Below are 7,904 nucleotides of genomic sequence, written 5' to 3' on the forward strand. Positions count from 1 at the left end.
TCTGACAATTTTGTTCTTTACTTGTAGTTTCAACCAGTTTTCCCAGTACTCGAGTCAGGTTTACAAGCCTGTAATTGCCGGAATCACCTCTGGAGCCCTTTTTAAAAATTGGCGTCACATTAGCTATCCTCCAGTCATCTGGTACAGACGCTGATTTAAATGATAGGTTATAGACTACAGTTAGTAGTCCTGCAATTTCACATTTGAGTTCCTTCAGAACTCTTGGGTGATACCATCTGGTCCTAGTGACTTATTACTGTTTAGTTTATCAATTTATTTCAAAACCTCCTCTAACGACACCTCAATCTGGGACAGCTTCTCAGATTTGTCATCTAAAAAGAATGGTTCCAGTTTGGGAATCACATCCTCAACTGTGAAGACCGATGCAAAGAATTCATTTAGTTTCTCTGCAATGGTTTTATCGTCCTTAAGTGCTCCTTTAGTATCTCAGTCATCCAGTGGCCCCATTAGCTGTTTAGCAGGCTTTCTGTTTCTGATGTACTTAAAAAAAAATTGCTATTACTTTTTGAGTCTTTGCCTAGCTGTTCTTCAAATTCTTTTTTGACCTTCCTAATTATATTTTTACAATTCACTTGCCAGAATTCATTCTCCTTTCTGTTTTCCTCACTAGGATTTAACTTCCACTTTTTTAAAGGATGCTGTTTTGCCTCTCACTGCTTCTTTTACTTTGTTGTTTAGCCACAATGGCTCTTTTTTGGTTCTCTTACTGTGTTTTTTTAATTTGGGGTAAATTGAGTCATTTAACTCGAGCCTCTATTATGCTGTCTTTAAAAAGTTTCCATGCAGCTTGCAGGAATTTCACTTTTGGTGCTGTTCCTTTTAATTTCTGTTTAACTAGCCTCCTAAAGTTTGAGTAGTTCCCCTTTCTGAAATTAAATGCTACAGTTTTGAGCCACTGTGGTGTTTTCCCCCATCACAGAAATGTTAAATTTAATTATATTATGGTCACTATTACCAAGCAGTCGAGCTATATTCACCTCTTGGACCTGATCCTGTGCTCCACTTAGGGCTAAATAAAAAATTGCCTCTCATGGGTTCCAGGATTAGATTTCCAGGAAGCAGTCATTTAAGGTGTCAAGAAACTTTATCTCTGCATCCCATCCTGAAGTGATATGTACTCAGTCTCTATGGGGATAGTTGAAATCCCCCATTATTACTGAGTTTTTTTTATTTGAAAAGCCTCTCTAATCTCCCTGAGTATTTCACAGTTACTATCACCACCCTGGTCAGGTGGTCGGTAATAGATCCCTACTGCTGTATTCTTATTATTGGATTAATTAAATTTATTAATTAAATAAAACTGCCTTAAATGTTCTGGATACATAAGAAAAAACTAAATTTATCAAAATATGTCTTACTTTTAAAAGTAACTGATTATTCACCAAGGGAAGTATGAGCTGTTGTTAGTGAACTGAACTGATTGTTTTTGGTCACTATGTCTCTCAAGATTTTAGATCTAGTTTTCATCTCCTCATATCTCATTTTTATCTGTTGACTGGGAGAGGAAAACAAGCTTTCCTGTTCTTTTTTAAGTTCCAGTCAGTTTCTCGACTTTGAATGAACTAGTCATTAAACTGAACTAGTTGAATAAAGTAAAGTGAGGAAAATATTCTCCATGCACTGCAGAAGTGCCTACCACTGTCCAAAGCTGGTTCAGCATATCAACAAACTTTGTTCCCAGCATAGGTGCCAACTTTCCCCAGTGCCAGTGTGTGCTAGCACCATTTGGTGCTCGCGCTGCCCCTGGCCCTGCTCTGGCCCCACCCCCATTCTAACCTCTTCCCCAAAATCTCCGCCCCCTCCCTGCCCCTATTGGACCCCTTCCCCCAAATCCCCACCTCGATCCCGCTTCTTCTCCAAGTGCGCTGTGTTCCCTGTCCTTCCCCCTCCCTCCCAGTGCTTGCCGTGTAAATCAACTATTCTGCCACGCAAGTGCTGGGAGCTGGGGGAAAAAGCAGGCACGCGATGAGCCCAGGGGAGGAGGCAGAGGCAGAGGTGAGCTGGAACAGTGGGGCAGGGAGCTGCTGGTGGGTACTAAGCACCCACCAGTTTTTCCCCATGGATGCTCCAGCCCTGGAGCACCCACAGAGTCGGCACCTATGGGTCCAAGTACTTAGCCAGGGACTCCCCCAATTCAGTGACTAGACTGTCTTTAGAACTTCGGCAGCAAACTTGTTGCTTAAATGATACTAGACCATAGAGAGTTTAGACCTTGATATACGTTGTCATAATTTCATTTCAGATAGGTTTATTTTAAAAAAGAATGATGTAATTAAATAAAAATCCATTATTTTTAAAAATGTTATTTGTATCCACCCTGACAGATGGCAGTCACTAATTTTTAATGGCTTCTGAACACTACCAAGTCCCCAAAGGTTCCCATGAGATTAGCAGGTGATTAGCCCTTCTGAATATGGTTCAGGTGCCTACAGTCTGGTAATTACAGCCTGTGGCTGTGATTTTTGGAGGGGGTGAGGGCTGACACACCCGTTGATTCAAACCAACTGGGGAGTGCTTAGCACCTCTTAGAAAAAGACACAGGATGTGATGTCAGTTTTCAAGATCATGTACCACTGCCTTACATAGCATTTTTGTGTGCTGCATGTGTGGGATCAACAAGCAGCCCCCCAGGTAAAGCAGAGGGTGATTCTCCCCACTGTCAGGCACGGTTGCAAGATGTTTTGGGTTAACCTACTTGCCTTTCAGCTCTGAACAAACAGGTATATATCCGTGCAAATAAGGGTCTGAAAATCTGGCTCAAGACCAAAATTTGCAAAAGTGGCCCCCAAGTTTAGGTATTTTACTCTTCGGTACAAAACTTGAAATGCTAGAATGTGATTATAGTCAGGCGGTGGCACCATTATAGAGACTAGTGGAGACTAGTTCACTGTTCAACTGTCAGTTTTTCTAAGTGCTCTAAAATCTATGTGCAGCTTTAGCTTTTCTTTACAAAACATGACATCTTCAGGAGGATCTAGAGTAGCATTAATCATAGGCACCGACTCTGTGGGTGTTCCGGGGCTGGAGCACCCGTGGGGAAAAACTGGTGGGTGCTCTGCACCCACCGGCAGCTCCCTGCCTCACCCAGCCCCAGCTCACTCTGCCTCCGCTCCGCTTCCTCCCGAGTGCATTGCTTCTCCCCTAGTTCCAGTGCTTGCTGCTGCAAAACAGCTGTTTCACGGCAGCAAGTGCTTGGAGGGAGGGGGAGCACAGTGTGCTGGGGAAGAGGCATGGCCAGGGTGGGGATTTGGGGAAGAAGTCCAGTAGGGGCAGGGATGGGGTGGAGTTGGGGCCGGGACTTTGGGAAAGAGGTTGGAATGGGGGCTGGGCAGGGGTGGAGTTGGGGCAGGGCCAAGGGGGTGCAAGCACCCACTGGAACTGGGAAAAGTTGTCACCTATGGCATTAATGGTCCAAACTTGAGGTCAGTTGAGCCAGGGGTTCCTAACATACAGCACCCCTAAAATAATCACGTGACATACAAATGTTACAGTTCTTATCCCTTTTTTTTGTCCACACTTGAGGTTCAAACTCCGGCTCTGATCCTTTCCAAACTGGAAAGTCTCCAATGGAGACTGATCTCAAATAATACACTGTATCCACTGCCCCTCTGAGGAAGCAACAGGCTAAAAGTTGGACTTCCACTGAAGCCCAAGCCATGCTGAGGAGCTAGTGTGAAAGTCATTTGCATGGGAACCAGAGGATGACTGGGGCTCTAAGTCAGGGTTCATGGGCAGCCTGACATCAGAGTCAGTGAGTGGCTGAAGGTGGCTTGCTGTGGCTATTGAACCTGCCCAGCACGCAGGTACTGTGTGAGTCCTGCCCTTCACAGCTCTCTGAGGGTGTGTGTTGTGCGTGTTAGTTACTCTCTGCCTCTGTTCTGCAGAAGCTCATTCTAGAAGTTTTGCTCTGAGAGCAAAGCTTCTAGGGTAAGAGATGATGTTTGAAAGTGCTCGAAAGTGCCCCGCCCCACTCCCAGATTTTGTATTACACATTTGGCCAAGGCAAACAGCATTAATTAGATGGGGAGTGAAAGATTCTAGGAAGCAGCAGCAGCATTCGGGGGCTGTAATTATGCCTTGTGCTCCTTCCTCATTTCCTGAACAATGGGACTGAGTGTGATCAAAGAAAACCAAGTAGCTGCAGTTCATCAATGTTGGCATGATCACAGGGGTTGCTGAGCAACAGAAAATGTACCCAGAATAGAGAGCCCTATTGTAATGACTGACGCAAGGTCAACATTGACTAATGTGGCACCTGGGTACTCTCCTCAGCCCAAACAGTAACTTATGTTCGTTGTGAAAAGTAAACACAACATAATTTGCAGCTTTCTACAATAATTCATCCAGTGTACACAAACCAGGGGGTCATGTCTCCGCATGGCCCCTAGAAATGTTGGAGCTTCTGGGAAAAAGGGGAAAAAAAGGCTGGCTGTCTAGGTTGCATGCAGGGTCTGGGAGTGGGGAGCAGCTTTCCCTTGCAATAATTAGCCCAGGGGATGGGGCACTCAGCCAGGATGACACCCAGTTCAAGTCTCCCCTCCTCCTGAGGTGGAGAAGGGATTTGAACAAGGGTCTAATCACTAGGCTATAGAATGATTTTAACTTTCTGGCCCAGTTAATATTGATTTATTCAATTTAATTAAAGTGGAACAACTTCATATGCGAGATTAAGAGAGGCCCATATTGGACTACCCTGTAGAGCTGTGTGGGCACTCACCTGAGGGGGTAGGTCACCGCTCAAATCTTTTTGCTTCATCAGGAGCAGGGGAGACTTGCCCTAGGGTCTCCCAAGTGCAGGGTGTGTCCCCTAGTCATTAAGCTAAAGGTTATAAGGAAGGGCCTCCTACAGCAGCCTTGCCCTGCAACCTTAACTCTGCCCTTTCCCTATTAACGGCCTTGTCATCACTAGATTTGACCTTGTATTAGTTACCTATGTCGTGTTCACTAATGCTACAGGGTAACAGGAGGTGTTCTTATGAGTGGCCTGCCTGACCCTGATCACTTCACCACCCCGTGCAAAGCTGCCCTGTGTTCCCACTCCTTGTCCTAAGGATCCCTCTGGAACATCTGCTCTTCAGTTCACAGGCATGGCTCCCACTGTTACAACACCTCTGGCCACAGACCATTGTACTCTTCTCTTTGCACAACCCACATAGGCCAGGTCTTTTGGGTGCAGGTGTCCCTCCTCTCACATTGCAGCATGACCACCTGCTGCAAGCAATCCCTGACCAGTCACTGCAGCCATCCCTAGTGCAGCAGGGGGCATTTGGAACAGCTGCAGAGAGAATATGCTCGGGGTCCCCCACATCAAGGGCACATTTCCTCTGCCTTGTTACAGGGCAGTGCTTGCAGGTGCCCACCTGCAGTACATTCCCTGTGGCTCAGAGCAAAGTGAAGGTTGCAGGGCAGGGCTGACGTACCAGGTGTGACAAAGTTGGGGATTTTTGTAGGGTTTTACATGAATAGTGTGTGCGTGCTTCGGTTTCCCTTTGTGCTACATGTTTAATGAGGTGGGGGGAGACGGTTTGTTGTTGCAGAGGACCAGGTGTGGCCTCGCCTAGCAGCTGGGACCCCGGCAGCCAGTTCTGGCCAGTGGGAAGATAATGGGCTGCGGAGAGAGGACCCCGGTGTCCTGACCAACCACTTCCAGCCAGAGGAGGAGAGAGGGCCCCAGCGACCTGTATACCTGGGATGGAAGACAAAGGACAGGGGAGGAGCGGTTGAGGCTGGTGATATAGCATGCTTGGCTGGAAGGAGGAGGCTTCTGGACTGGAGAGAGAGCAGCCAGTGCCCACCTGGAGGCTGGACACACCTAGGTGTACTGTGCTGAGGGATGCTAAGCCTGAGGGTCCAGAGAGTTTCCTGTGCTGTGTTCAGACATTCAATAAACCTCCTGTTTTACGCTGGCTGAGAGTCACTACGGTCTAGAGCTCAGGGTTGCATTATTCCCTCTGGGTATGGAGGCCCCGGGGTTCAGAGCAAGTGGACTCCTTGAAGGGGCCCATGGTGAGAGACAGGTGTGTGGTGCTTAGGGCTCAGAGAGGTGCGGATCCAGGAGGGAGAAGGGCTTACGGCTTAAATCCTGAGACAGAGTGGACCCCTGAGAAGGGCTGTTGCTCTGAAGGGGGTTCCTCCCAGGGACCGTACGGAGCCAAGAGAGCAGGCGGGGGGGGCAAGTGGGGCAATTTGCACCAGGCCCCGGGCCCCGCAGGGGCCTCCATGAGAATTTTCGGCGGGTCTTTGGCGGCAGGTCCTTCAGTGCCGCCAAACACACCCGGATCTAGTGAAGGACCTACTTCACTGCCCAAGACCTGGAGTTTCTTCCGCTCTGGGTCTTCATTGGCAATTCAGCGGCAAGGGCTTCTTCTGCTCCAGGTCTTCGGTGGCAGTTCGGCTCTGAATCCTCTGGGCGGCCCTGCGAGAGAGTGCACGAGTCCGTGACACCAGGACTCAGTGTCCCCTGGGTTTCAGTGGGTTCAGGCTGGGTGCATTTGACATTCCTGACAGGTATGAGATGCTGCCAGACAACTCTAACTCTGCATTAATGAAGTTTGGGCCAGTAAATTTTCAGAGGTGCTGAGAACCCATTGGCATCAGCTACTCAACACCTCCAAAAATCAGGCCCAAGATTTTTCAAGAGCGGCTTGCAAAACCTGAGACTGCAAACCGAGCAACCGCATGCGTTGCCTAAGGAGGTGGAGCAGCCCAGTTGTGCTCATTATAACCACACAAGCCATTCCTGGACCTCTTCTTCCTCCATTTAGCATCTGCTCTGGTTTGAACAAAAATTCATTCAGGGGAGTTACATGACCTGTGTGACGGAGGATGTCACCATATGAGCACAGTGGTCCCTTCTGGGCATAGAATCTATTAATATTTTGTGCCTTGTTTTAGATGGTAATGAATGCTTCAGGGCAGGGACTGTGTCTTCTGTGTGCTTGTACATAGCCCAGCCCCATGCTCTCTAATGCTTTCATACCATGGGTCATGTTTTAGTAGAGTTTCTCAGGGACCTCCCTGCCACGGCCCATTTGGTGACTCCCTATGGCAAGGGATTACTCTGGTAGAAAAGGAATAGTAGGAAACTGCTTGCATATTTTTAGATTCTTTTAATGCAAATTTGTAGCAGTGGAAACAAAATAGGAAGTTGTGGCCAGACCGTGTCACTTGCCACCTCTCCTGGCCGGAATGAATCACCTGCCTCCTCCCCTGGCCGAACTGTGCCACCTGCCTCCTCCCCTGGCCGGACCGTGTCACCTGCCACCTCCCCTGGCCGGACCGTGTCACCTGCCACCTCCCCTGTCCAGTCGGTGCCACCTCCCCTGGCTGAACTGTGCCACCTGCCTCCTCCCCTGTCCAGACTGTGCCACCTGCCTCCTCCACTGTTGGAATTGATTCACCTGCCACCTCCCCTGTCCAGTCGGTGCCACCTCCCCTGGCTGAACGGTGCCACCTGCCTCCTCCCCTGTCCAGACCGTGTCACCTGCCACCTCCCCTGGCTGAACTGTGCCACCTGCCTCCTCCCCTGTCCAGACTGTGCCACCTGCCTCCTCCACTGTTGGAATCGATTCACCTGCCACCTCCCCTGTCTGAACTGTGTCACCTGCCACCTCCCCTGGACTAGCAACAAGTGCTAAACTGACAACTTGTCCTCTGCAGTAGCCACTGACCTAGCACCTACTCAAAGCCAGTGAAAGGAATAAGGCCGGGCCGCTGGGCCCTTCCAGTAACTCACCAATGGGCTCCCCCAGGCCAATGAGATCAGAAATGCCAAGCAGGGACTGAAAGGCGGGTGCTGCAAGGTCCTGGGCATGGAAATGCTCTGGGTGCTTGCCACACTCACTGCCACCTCCCTGGCCCTTCTGCCAGCCCAGGCCCTCCTG

This window comes from Gopherus evgoodei, unplaced genomic scaffold (assembly GCF_007399415.2).
Source record: "Gopherus evgoodei ecotype Sinaloan lineage unplaced genomic scaffold, rGopEvg1_v1.p scaffold_34_arrow_ctg1, whole genome shotgun sequence".
NCBI classification, from domain to species: Eukaryota; Metazoa; Chordata; order Testudines; family Testudinidae; genus Gopherus; species Gopherus evgoodei.